The following is a 13,934-nucleotide window of genomic DNA, read 5'->3' on the forward strand; positions in this document are numbered from 1 at the left end:
GGCACCGGTAGCCCCTGTCACATAGTAAGGGCAAAGGGCCACCGGCGCCATTTTGATTACTGGCAGCCGACGGCCCAAGAGTAGGAGATCGCTCCCGGGCCCCCGGCAAGTCTTGGGGGGGTTGGAGTTAATTTTTTTTTTTATATTCGCTCCAAAAGACGCACAGACATTTCCCCCCCCCCACTTTTAGGGGAAAAAAAGTGCATCTTATGGAGCGAAAAATACGGTAATCATTACACAATTTTATGCCTGGCATTATCAAAATTATAAGGAAACATCAGAACATCTTGGACATACATCAGTGTTTTAGAGAACAAACACCAGAACATCTTATACCCGCTCAAAAAAACTTAAGAATATTTATGTCCAGCTTTGTTAAAAACAAACATTGGAGAAACATCAGGAAACTGTCAGTGGTTCTACACCTTGGGGACATTGCAAGTGCAGAAAATGTTCTGTGACATAACTTTACAGACCAAAGAATTTTGTAATCCGTACGATCAGCATCTGATTTTGTTGTTTATGCTATTTTGTGTTCATCCCTTTTTTAAACATTTGGGAAAATCATCAGGACTATTAAGGGTGTGGTTGGGAGAACACAAGAGCTGTTTTGAAGAGGCTGAAAATGGAAGCTCCAATTACTTCTCATTGCTTTGAAACATCATCATGATTTCAACAGCCTTACATGTTCTGCCATTGATCGAGTTAAGAAACATGTCAGGGGTGGGGATCGGGAGAAGGTATTACTGCAGTTAGAACAGCATTGGATCTACCGTCTACACAGCCTGGAACCTAATGGTTTAAATGCTGTCATTGACTGCAGTTCTCTTTTTAAAGTTTCTCAGTTTTTTCATAAAGTTTTCATTTTTTTGTTACATCAGCTATTTTTTGCATAGAGCGGCAGCAATAAAGAGCGATTCTCCAGCTGCACTAGCCGATTTTTTCATGCAGTGTGACAGCATAAACAGCGGTTCTTTTTGTGTTAATAGATCTGCTGACAGTCTGTCTGTAGATAGACATTAATCAATTGGTTAACAGTATATCATCAAATGAGATAATTGGCATGCTATTAAATTATTAGCAGCAATGCTTTTGCACATTCTTCTAATTACAGTTGTGTTTCAATTCATTGCGCATGCGCTGGCGGTATTTGTTCAACAACTCAGAGTGACAGCGTTGAGCTCCAGGAGCAACATATCGCTGGATTTTCAACAACAGTGAGTACAAAGTTACAATTTTGTTGTGCCTAAAAATTTGAATGAATGAGTTTTTAATAAAGGGAGTTGGTTGAACTGCTGGATGATCAAGGGGTTAAAGGAGCACTTAGAGAAGATAAGGCCATCGTGGAAAGATTAAATGATTTCTTTTCTTTGGTGTTTACTGAAGAGGATATTGGAGAGAGACCCATTCCAGAGAAGGTTTTCATGGGTGACAATTCAGATGAACTGAACCAAATCATGGTGAACCTGGAAGATTGGTAGGCCTAACAGACAAACCGAAGAATAGTAAATCACTTGGACAGGATGGTAGACACACCAGGGTTAAAGAACTAAAAAATGAAATTTCAATTAATTTGTAACCTATCATTAAAATCATCCAATGTACCTGAAGATTGGAAGATAGCCAATGTAACTCCTATATTTAAAAAAAGGGATCTAGGGGTGATCCAGGAAATTATAGACCGGTGAGCCTGATTTCAGTACTGGGAAAAATCATGGAAACTGTTATAAAGAATAAAATCACAAAACATTTAGATAGACATGGTTTGATGGGACACAACCAACATGGATTTACCTAAGGGAAATCTTGCCTCACAAGTCTCCTACATTTTTTGAAAGGGTGAATAAACATGTGGACAAAGGTGAACCGGAAGATGTGGTGTATTTGGAATTTCAGAAGATGTTCGATAAATTCCTGTATGAGAGGCTTTAAGAAAACCAAAAATTCATGGGATAGGAGGCGATGTCCTTTTGTGGATTGCAAGCTGGTTAAAAGACAGGAAACAGAGAGTAGGATTAAATGGTCTGTTTTCACACGGGGAAAAAGGTAAACAGTGGCGTGCCTCTGTACTAGGACTGGTGCTTTTTAATATATTTATAAATGATCTGGAAAGGGTTACAATGAGAGGTGAGATCAAATTTATGGATAACACTAAAATTATACAGAATAGTTAATCTCAAGCGGATTGTAATGAATTGCAGGAGGACCTTGCAAGACTGGAAGATTGGGCTTTCAAATGGTAGATGAAATTTAATGTGGACAAGTGTAAAGTGATGCATATAGGGAAAAATAACCCTTGCTGTAGTTACACAATGTTAGGTTATCTTAGGAGGTCCACCCAGGAAAGAGATCTAGGTGTCATAGTGGATAATACATTGAAATCGTCAGCCAGGTGTACTGTGGCGATCAAATAAGCAAACAGAATGTTAGGAATTATTAGGAAGGGAATGGCAAATAAAAAATACGGAAAATGTCATAATGCCTCTGTATCACTCCATGGCGAGACCGCACCTTGAATACTGTGTGCAGTTCTGGTCACTGCATCTCAAAAAGGAAATAGTGCAGAAAAGGGCAACCCAAATGATAAGGGGCATAGAACGGCTGCCCTATGAGGAAAGGCTAAAGAAGTTATGGCTATTCAGTTTGGAGAAGAGACGAATGAGGGGGGATATGATAGAGGTCTACAAAATCAAGAAAGGACTTGAACAAGTTAACCAATTTTACATTATTTACACTCTCAGATAATAGAAGGACCAGGGGGCAATCTATGAAGTTAGCAAGTAGCTTATTTAAAACAAATCTAAGAAATTATTTTTCACTCTGTGCATAGTTAAGCTCTGGAATTCATTGCCAGAGGATGTGGTTACAGCAGTTAGTGTAACTGAGTTTAAAAATGATTTGGATAAGTTCCTAGAGGAAAAATCCATAAACTGCTCTTATGGTAATTAATAAGCAATAGTAGCTTGTGATTCATCTAATGTTTGGGTACTTGCCAGGTACTTGTGACGAAATGGAGAAATTACTTACCTGATAATTTCGTTTTCCTTAGTGTAGACAGATGGACTCAGGACCGATGGGTATAGTGTACTCCTGATAGCAGTTGGAAATGGATCAGACATCAGCCCTAGTACATATACCCCTGCAGGAAGTGCCGCTCTTCAGTATTCTCCTCGAAAAGCATTGTGGATATATGTATGACTGACTGATTTGAATAACTTGTATAACTTCATAACATGAACTTAACTAACTTTATAACTTGATTAACTTGAGGTGGTTGGATTGGCTACAGCTGGAGACCGCCAGTGCCCTCAACCGGTAAACGTCGACACCCGGTAGGGTGGGTGCCCTAGATGAAGGAAAACATGGCTTACCCTTGAGTCACTCGAGCATTCCATGAGTAACGGCAGCTGTGGGTAGGATGCTGAGTCCATCTGTCTACACTAAGGAAAACGAAATTATCAGGTAAATTCTCCATTTCCTAGCGTGTAGCAGATGGACTCAGGACCAATGGGATGTATAAAAACTACTCCCGACCTGGGTGGGAGGCTGTCCGTGACCCACTTAGTACTGCTCTTGCAAATGCTGTGTCCTCCTGAGCCTGAACATCCAGGCGGTAAAACCTGGAGGAGAAGGTGTGGTTGGAGGACCATGTCGCCGCCCTGCAAATCTCGGCGGGTGACAACATCTTGTTTCTGCCCAGGACACTGCCTGGGCTCTAGCAGAATGGGCCTTGACTTGTAGTGGCGGCAGCTTGCCTGCCTCTACGTAGGCCACCTTGATGGCTTCTTTGATCCAGCGGGCTATGGTTGCTCGCGAGGCCGCTTCCCCTTGCCTCTTCCCGCTGTGAATGATGAATAAGTGGTCCGTTTTCCGTACGGGATTCGACATTTCCAAGTTATCTGGATAGGAGACTGCCGATGTTGAGGTGGCATAGACTTCGATCCTCTTCCAAATTCTTATTGTCAGTGCACAATGCATTTGAAGAATTCCCTTTAATAGCCACAACAAGAGGCTCAAATATCAGAGATATTGTAGTACATGCAGACATCTCAAGAAATATGGAAGATACACCAAATAAGGGACAACAAAGAGCATGCCAACATTGTGATGTGTGTGCAATGACGATTAAGGGCAGTGAATGGGAAGATCCGATTACAGGATACCGCATAAAGAGGAAGAGGGATTCTGATTGCACCTCTAAAAATGTGGTTTATTTAATTCAATGCCCATGCCCAAAAAATTATGTTGGCAGGACATCAAGAATTATTAGGACGAGATTGATAGAGCATAGATCAAAATTGAACACCAAAACTTTGGAAGCACCAATAGTTGACCACTGTGTCAAACATGACCATTGTTTCAACCAATTAAGATGGACTATCATAGACATGGTGGAGAATAAATCACAAGAAGGAGATCTAAAAAGAAGTTTGAACTACAGTGAACAACATTGGATCTTCAAATTGAACACAGTTGTTCCACAAGGGTTGAACGAGGAAATAGAGTGGGCAACTTTGCTTTAACAAAAGTAAACAAATAAGGATATTGGGCATTTTGAGAATTTGGTGAATAATGACACCTCTTCACTGTGGACTGAGGCAAATTTTAATTAACCAGTTAAAGAGAGATTCAACTATGACGTAACACGTTCCTCATCTATTGGTGGATTGTCGATCTGCTGACCTGTTTTAAAAAACATTCTCTTCAAACGCCAGGAAATAACGCCGCCACTCGGAGCTGGTTAGCTCGAGAGAGAGGAAGGACGTAGAATGCCATTCACCAGCGTTTATTAACCTGAGACAAGAAAGATAAATGCACGCCATGGTTCAGAGTCACAGTACCTGAAAGCGCGAAAGAAAGAACGGACACAAGCTCCCCTGACGAAGAAAGGACATCTTTTCGAAACACGGCTGTGTTAACGATGATGCAGCATTTAACAGCATAACGATGATGCAGCATTTAACAGCATAAAGTTGGCGTTCATATGAAATTCTCTTGTTTGGAGATTTAAGTGAAATCTCCCCTCATTGATCAGGTTCATAAGGTGTTAGTGCCTATGACAAGCCTTTAGAAAAAACTTTTTTCAAAAAACTGGGTAAACCTAGAGACAAGGTGGAGATTATACTTAACAAAAATGAGTTAAATAAAATATTGAAAAACTCTTATTCAAAAAACACACAAAATAAAGTGAGTGGGAGGGAGGTAAGTTTATGATTATATTGGCAAAGTAAGAGGCAAGGCCGTGGAGGCATGCGTCTAAGTATATGAAACTTACCTCATCCCGCTTTAAAATATTTTTTTAATTTGCAATTACGTCGTCAGTTCATAAGAATAAAAAATAAGGTGAGATTATTGCAATTTTTGAGACTGTATTAGCTGACATGTTCATTTGCTGAGACTTACCCGCGATGTTCCTTCTGTGGTGCCCCTTGTTCTGCTAGGGAAATGTTACCCTAGGAGCCCGATCTGCAGCTCCTGCTGCTGAATCCAAACCAAGGTCCATCAAGCCCAGCATTCTATGTCTGTGTTATGGCCGCGGCAAGCCGCGACCGGGGCCGACCGTCATGGCCGCCGGCCGCGGCGGACCGTGGCCGGGAGCAGCTACTCACCGGAGACATCGGGGGAACCTGGAGGCTCCTGCAGGAGCAGGGAGCCTCCTCAGATGATCTTCTCGCGGCCTTGGCCGCTGCCCTGGCCAGCTGCGGAGCCCAGCGGGGCTGCGATGACTCCTCCCCCTTCCTGGCTTCTTAGAGCCACGCGCGGCTGAAGAATAGATTTAAAGGGGCCACAACAGGAAATGTCGTGGCTCCCTTCTGATGCTGCTTCCTCTTCCAGGGGTTTAAAGGCAAGGTCTGCCTCTCAGACCTTGCCTTGGTATTGAGGTTCCTGCCTGCATGTGTTCCTGGCTCTTGGTTCTTCGTCCCGCTCTTCTTCCCCTGCTCCGTGGATTGATTCTTGGCTTCTGACCTCTGGACTGGTGGACGTGTCTTCTCCTGGCTTGACCCTGGTACGGCTCTGGACCCTTCTCCTGGCTTGACCCCGGTACGGCTCTGGACCCTTCTTCGGCTTTGACCCTGGACTGGACTCGCTGGTATATTGATTCTCGGATCGGCTTTGGACTCTTCCTCGACTCCGTTCTCAGACTGTCGCGACCTGCTGGAGGCGCCAGCCGTCTGGAACCCATGACCTGCAGGAGGCGCCTGCATCCAGACCTTCTACAGTCTTCAGAGGAGTCACCTAAGTCCCAGCGGCCGGACCCCTACAGGCTCCACCTGGGGGGGTCGCGAGCTTCCAGGGTGAAGTCTTCTAGCAAGCTTCTACAGTCCAAGAGGCCTCGCCCTTCGACGGTAGCCATCTACCTCGAAACAAGGGTCCACTAACATAACAGTCTGACAGTGGCTAATCCAAGTCTCAAACACCTGACGGATCCCTTAAAGGGATAACAATAGCTTTCTTTAGTCTAAATGGCTAATAATGTTATGGACTTTTCCTCTAGGAACTTGTTCAACTTCTTTTAAAAACTCTGCTTTCCTAGCCATCTTGATAATGTCTTCTGGCAACAGATTTCACAGCTTGACAGTGTGCTGAGTGAAAAAATACTTCCTACAATCTGTTTTGAATTTGTTGCTTGTTAAGTTTCATGGAGTGTCCCCCTTGTTTTAGTATTATTTGAAAGGCTAAGTAACCATCCTTTATTTACCTGTTCCACCTCACTCATGATTTTATTGTTTAAACTTTTATTCACTAATTATAAAAAATTGGGTAAAAATAACTGAAAATATACAATAATCAATGAAAAATCTTCAGAGGAATAGCAGTGTTAGTCTGGTATAGCGACAATGAAAGAGTCATGTGGCATCTTATAGACTAATTTATTAAAGAATGTGCTTTCGAGGACAGAGTCCTCTTCATCAGATGAAGAGCCCTAGCCTGCACAGCTGATTATAAGAGATGTTCCATCCCATTTGTCATTTTTTGGTTGCCCTCCTCTGAACCTTTTCTAGTTCTGTTGTGTCTTTGAGATGGGGAGAACAGAACTGCACACAGTACTAACATTTTATTTGCTTTTTTGACTACCACTGCACTGAGCAGAGGATGTCAATGTATTGTCAACAAGGACTCCAAGATCCCTGGAAGGTGATTCCCAATACAGAGCCCAGCATCTTGTTCCTGTAGTTAGGATTATTGTTCTCTATGTGCATCACTTTGCACTTTTCCACATTCAATTTTAGCTGCTATTCAGTTGCCTAGTTTTCTAGTCTCACAAAGTTTTTCTGCAATTCTTCACAATCTGCTGCTGTTTTAACAGCTTTGAATTATTTTGTGTCATCTACAAATTGGCTCACTTTACTCAACATTCCTTTTTCCAGATCATTTATGAATATATTAAACAGCACAAGTCCCAGTATTGATCCCTGTGGTACTCCAAAGACCTTTCTTTATTTGGGAAACAGACCATTTAGTCTTACTCCCTGTTTCTGGCCTGTTAACCAGTTACCAATCCACAACAGAACACTGCCTCCTATCCCATGACTTTGTAATTTCCTGAGGAGTCTCTCATGTAGGACTCTGTCAAATGCTTTCTGAAAATTCAAATATACTATAATCATCTGGTTCAACTTTACCTACGTGTTTATTTACATCTTCAAAAAATTCTAGAACATTGCTAAGACAAGGATTCCCCTTGCTAAAACCATATTGACGCTTCTTCATTAAGCCATCTTTATCTATATGGACAGTAATTTTTTTTTTTAATTTTTTTTTTTTTTAGAATGGCTTCTACCATTTTGCACAACACCAACTTCAAGCTCACCAGTCTATAGTTTGCCAGATCACCCCTTGAGCTCTTTTTAAAAATCAGTGTCACATTGGCTACCTTCCAGTCTTCACATAATGTGGCTGTTTTAAATTATAGGTTATAGATTACTAGTAACAGGTTAGCAGATTTCATGCTTTAGTTTTTAGAACTTGGGGTGGATGACATTCAGTCCTGGCGATTTGTTGCTCTTTAGTTTGTCAATCTTGTCTATTACATCCTCCAACAAAGATGTTTGTTTTAGTTGTTTAGAATCTCTATCATTAAAAAAAAATGTTTCAGGTTTGGGTATTTCCCCCAACAACTTTCTTTGTAAAGACTAAAATAAAGAATTAGTTTTTCTGCTATTTCCTTGTCCTCCTTGAACATCCCTTTTACCCCTTGGTCATCCAGCAGCCTAACTGATTCTCACAGGCTTTTTGCTTCAAATGTACTAAAACATTTTTATTATTAGTTTTTGCCTCACTGACAAGCTTTTTCCTCAATGTCTCTCTTGGCCTGTCTAACTACTGTTTTATACCTAACTTGCCAGTGCTTATGCTCTTGCCTATTTTCTTCATTTGGGTCTGATTTCCATTTTTTGAACGATGCCCTTTTAGCTTTAACTGCCTGGGTTCTTGTACTCTGTTGGTCAGATATGACAGAAACCAATTTAAAACAGTACCTCCCACACCACTGGAATGCATTATCCTCAACAGGGTACCATGATATAGGGTATCGAAGGTTGCAGACAAATCTAGCTGGAGCAGGATAACAGAGGAACCCTTATCCAGGCAGCCCGACAAAGTATCCATTACAGTTAATAATAAATATTCTGTTGAGTGATTTCTACAGATTTGCATCCAAAAACTGCCTATCACACACATAATCTCCCAGCTGTTCCAACACATTTTTTTCCAAGTTTTTTACAATAGTTGGTGAATTCGATATTGGATGGTAATTTGCTAACTCAATTGATGCCAAGTTATCATCCTTCTTGCTAGGCCTTACTGTGACCTGTTTCCAGACTTCTGGGAGGTCACCATCACTCAGGGACCTATTGATCATCTTTTTTATATAATTATAATACAAACTTCAATAGATAACATTTTAACTTCAGTCCATGAGATTTTAACTTCAAATAATAAAGAGTAGGAAGATTATAACATGGTGGGAGATAAGCCAAAAATAAAAAATTGGGGGTCAAAGAAGGGATGAAGGGAGAATGTAGAGCAGGTATGGAGGTATATCAAGGAATAAGTTTCTTAATGAATAATTATATGGCAAATCAGGGATTTACCAAAGGAATAATTGCAGGGTAGGTCTAAGAATGTGCTTTATGGGGGGAGGTGGTGGAATGAGGGGCATTTGGTCATGGCATGGAGCCTGGGAGGCAGTAGAGGGGGTGAGATGAGGGAGGTGCCAGGGGAGGGAGGTCAAGTGTAAGCCTGTTTAAATAGCCAGGTCTTCAGTTTTTGTTTGAATTTTTTAGGGCAGAGTTCCTGTCGTAAATCGGTGGGCATAGAGTTCCAGATTGTGGGCCCTGCTATGGATAGGGCACACTCTTTTGTGGAGGTGAGATGAGTATGCTTAGTGGGGGTGTATGTGTAGGGTAGCCTTATATTGTGTTCTGGTTGGTCTGTTGGAGGTGTGGAAGTGTAGTGAGTCATTGAGGAAGTGCATATTATGGGTGTGTAAATGTTTTGTGTATGATGTTAGGGTCTTGTAGTGAATGCATGATGCAATAGGGAGTCAGTGTAAATCTTTGAGGATGGGGGTGATATGTTCAGTTTTACGAGTGTTGGTGAGGATGCGGGCAGCAGCGTTTTGCAACAATTGGAGTGGGGAGATTGTGTTTTTGGGAAGACCTAGAAGTAGGGCATTGCAGTAGTCAATTTTTGAGAATATCATGGCCTGGAGGACTGTGCGGAAGTCACTGAAGTGGAGGAGGGGGTCTTAGTTTTTTTAGGGTTTGCAGTTTGAAGTAACACTCTTTTATTGTGGCACTGAAATTTTTTTTATGTTTAGTTGATTGTTTAAGATGACGCCTAGGTCACGTACGTGCTGTGAAGGGGTGATTGTAGAGGGGAGGGTGAATGGATGGGAGCGAGTGATGTTGTGTTGTGGTGATATGATCATGATTTCTGTTTTGGAAGTGTGAGAGCGAGGCCGAGGTTAGTGAGGAGGGTATTGATTTGCGTCGAGAGCGGATTCCCAGGTTTTGATGGTGTTGGGTAAGGAATCAGTGAGACCAAGTGAGACCAAGTTCGGAGAGGAGATGGCAGAGTGGTAGTAGGTAGATGTTAAAAAGGGTAGAGGATAAGGAAGAGCCTTGGGGAATGCCTTGTGATAGATGGATTGCTTGGGGTTCTGTATTGCTTATTCGTACTTTGTATTGTCAGTTGTTTAGGTAGGATTCGAACCAGAGAAGTGGGGTATCTGAGATGCCAATTTAATTAAGCCGGCTGAGTAGGATGTTGTGGCTTATAGTATAGAATGCAGATGAGATATCTAGTAGAGCAATGATGATTGAGTGGCCTTTGTCCAGTCCTTTGAGTAGGGAACCTGTGAGTGAGATAAGTAGGGTTTCAGTGCTGAAGTGCTTACGGAAGTCGAACTGTGATGGGAAAAGAATATTATGTTTTTCTAGGTAATCGGTAAGTTGTGTGTTTACTACTTTTTCCAGAATTTTGCAAGGAAGGGTAGGTTGGAGATTGGGCGGTAGTTGGTTAGATCAGAGGGGTTGAGTTTTGTTTTTTTTGGAATAGGTTTGACTATAGCTTGTTTTAGAGGTTGAAACATCACCAAGTGTGATTGAGCAATTGATGATGTTGGCTAGGGGTTTTGACATTATGTTAGGGATGGACAGGAGTAATTTAGAGGAGATCGTATCAGATGGGTGTGATATATCAAATTCTAACCACTGATTCTGCACAGAGCTTTCATCTGTACCAACTAAATCCCTTGATATGGGGCCAATTTGTTGCTGCAGACTCTGAACTTAATTATCAAAAAAGTCAGCTAAAAAAATAAGTTAGGAAAATTGGTCTTCACTATGGCAGGCTTCTTAGTCAGTCATTGACTATATTGAAAAGGTCTAAAGGTTTGTTAATTGATCACTCTATGACACATAACAGTTGCTCTTTGTCTTTAAACAACATTCATGAAAGCCCTTCAGTGCCTTCTTATAAGCAGCTAAGGACACCTCATCTCTCCTCTTTCTCCATTGCTTCTCAAGTTTTCTAACGGTTCTCTTAGTCTCAGCAACACTAGATACATACCAGATTGCACATTTTCCTTTTTCTCGAACATTAGTCTCATATAATGATCATATGTTTTCGATTTGCATTTTCAATTACTGTATATGCTACTATAGTAGTTTTACTTAATGTCCTCCCTCCAGTGATTATGTGAAAGTTGATTGCATAAGGACAACTTAAAACTACCTGTACTCAGAACAAGTACCAATAAGGTCAAACACATTAATAAACTAACAGTAGAACTAAATAGCCCATCACACCCCAACGACATCAAAATAAAAAATCTGAAACATATCTTATAAACCACTAACCTCTTATCCCAGTACCTTTAGTTAAAACACTAGAACATCCCTGTAGATCTATAATCTCACTTGATTACACTAAGACTAAGTCAATGTTCACACCAATGTATGTTATGTGATTACATTAAGTCATTGTATATGTTATTCCATAATATGTATGTTATGTTGTAAACTTATGATCTTTATTTGGAAAGATAGTATATAAAATAAATAAATAAATGATTACTACCGCTTAGAAGTCCCACCACAGAAACCCCTCATAACAGGTCACATGTGCCACTGAGCACTAGATCTAAAGTAGCTGCCTTCTTGTATGTTCTAGGACTAGATGCTCCATTAAGCAGTAATGTATTTCTACATATTCAAGCAGACTAATAAAAAAAAAATTGGCAATACTGTACAGTTTAGGTGAAACCTATAGGGTAGATTTTAAAAAATTGCGCGATCGCGTACTTTTGTTTGCGCACCAGGCGCAAACAAAAGTACGCTGGATTGTATAAGATACGCGTGTAGCTGCGTGTATCTTATAAAATCCGGGGTCGGCACGAGCAAGGGGGTGCACATTTGTGCAACCTGCGCACGCCGAGCCCAGCGCACGCTGCCTGTTCCCTCCGAGGCCGCTCCGATTTCGGAGCGGCCTCGGAGGGAACTTTCCTTCACCCTCCCCCCACCTTCCACTCCCTAACCCACCCCCCTCCCCCCGGCCCTATCTAAACCCCCCCCCCTTACCTTTATTCCACAATTTACGCCTGCGAAAAGCAGACATAAATCTGCGCGCGCCGGCCGGCTGCCCCGCTTCGTGTTCTGGTCCCGGGGGCTGGTCCGGAGGCCGTGGCCACGCCACCGGGCCGAAACCACGCCCACGTCGCCACCCCCAAAACGCTGCGTCATTCTGCCACGCCCCCGACATGCCCCCTCCCGCCCCTTTTAAAAAAAACCCAGGACTTACGCACGTCCCGGGGCTCTGCGCGCACCGGCGGCCTATGCAAAATAGGCGCGCGTGCAGGGCATTTAAAATCCGCCCCTTTGTGTTTTAAGTGCTGATCTTAGCTTTGCTATTACAAAGCTTCCTTTATGACTAAGCAATTCAGCAGGAATCAGTGACTAATACCTTTTTCAGCAAGTCATCTTGTGCATAAAGCTATTTCGCTGTACTCCTAATTATTAAAGGTATATCAGCCCTTCAAAACTTGGATTATTTTCTTTCCAAGCTCTAGTACCATTATTATTCAGCCTTACAAATAAATCCATGGTCACATCTCCAAACTTGAAGGCCCACAAACGTTTTGTAATTCTATAAAAACTACTGTATTGCTGAATTCCAGCATGCAGCTTCTTATTTTAAGGGGAGTTCAGCAAATAAAACTTACTTCACTGACAGTGCCCAAGCTCCGAGAAATTCAGTGATTTATCATGCGAGTTTCAGAGCATAGATGCAGTTTGACTTCTTAGTTTGGAGCAAGGGGAAGGAGGGCAAATCAGTACTAGCACCAGGAGCATCTGGGCCATTTCCCCTCCATCTATATCCATGCTTCAACGCCCCCTGGTCTCACAGAACCACGATGGATTATGCACGGGCTTTACATTGCTATGACAACCACAGTCCACCAGCCCATGCCATCAGTTCCAGAAACGTGCTCATTCCTCGAGCGTGAGTACAAGAAACGAGCACCGGCTCACCCCAGAATCCACCGCTCAGAGCAGCTCCCCATTCTGCTACCCACAGCACCTTCAGCGGCTTCAGTCCTTCACCAAACTTCTCCGGCCTTCCATCCCCAACCGGCATCGATTAGCTGCTCCTACCCAGCAGCACGCTGCGCATATTCACAGTATAACACGACGTAGACACAAAATTAAAAAAAACCAAACTACCACCACCTACAATAAAAATGGTTAACTATTTCTTTTCGCCTTCAAATCCTTTTATCTGAGCCCAACTGTTTCTAAACACAAACCTTCCTTGCTCGCTGCAGCCAGAGAGTACAAGCCCCCTATGGAGCATGCGCATCAGTACTACTCTTCCCACCCCCCATCAGTTAATTTCGGGAAGTTCTCGCCGGCAAGCAGCCAGTGACGTAGCCTTGTTGGTGCGCATGCGCGGAGCAAGTCACGTGCCCATTCCTTCCCCCTTGTCTTTTCTCTATCTTGCCTGCCTGCCCCCTCCCCCCCGTGGCCTACGGCTGTGCTGTACCTTCGAGCAGGTGTCGGCAGTGTGCATCTTTGAAATTCAGGCCGGTACTTTCTGCAGGTTGATCTCGTGCATCGGGAGCTCAGCATGCAGAAGGTGCTATGGTAAAAGTTCTGAACTTGGCTCAGTGGGCCGTCACACATGCTGGAGAAATTCGGTCAGTTAAGCTAGTGCCAGTATGATAGCTGTTTTTCCTATAAGCTGACGGCGGAGGCCACATTGCAGGGAGTCTATCACTTTGTTGCCGCACACATGCTGGTGCCGCCCATTGTATTGAGTGTTTAAAAAAAAAGTTTCAAAGCAGAAGAGAGGGATAAAGTAAGGGCAGGGGAAGAAAGGGTAAGGAACTGCAATTCGAAAGGATGAGGGGAAGAGAACAAGAAGAGCAG

The 13,934-nt window shown here is 42.6% G+C and overlaps 1 protein-coding gene across 3 annotated transcripts in view; it reads right to left on the reverse strand.

Annotated features, from left to right (window-relative positions):
• Positions 1 to 13,403, reverse strand: part of ELAC1 (elaC ribonuclease Z 1) — a 55,800-nt gene extending 42,397 nt beyond the window's left edge. The window contains exon 1 of one of the 3 annotated variants that reach the window (XM_029580007.1): positions 13,313 to 13,403. The gene's annotated coding sequence lies outside the window, so the exon portion shown is untranslated. Of the gene's footprint in view, positions 1 to 12,727; positions 12,846 to 13,037; positions 13,227 to 13,312 lie in introns of those variants that run through there. The other 2 variants (XM_029580014.1, XM_029580021.1) reach the window with 2 other exon arrangements.
• Positions 13,404 to 13,934: the final 531 nt, after the last annotated feature.

This window comes from Rhinatrema bivittatum, chromosome 1, assembly GCF_901001135.1.
Source record: "Rhinatrema bivittatum chromosome 1, aRhiBiv1.1, whole genome shotgun sequence".
Classification (NCBI taxonomy): Eukaryota; Metazoa; Chordata; class Amphibia; order Gymnophiona; family Rhinatrematidae; genus Rhinatrema; species Rhinatrema bivittatum.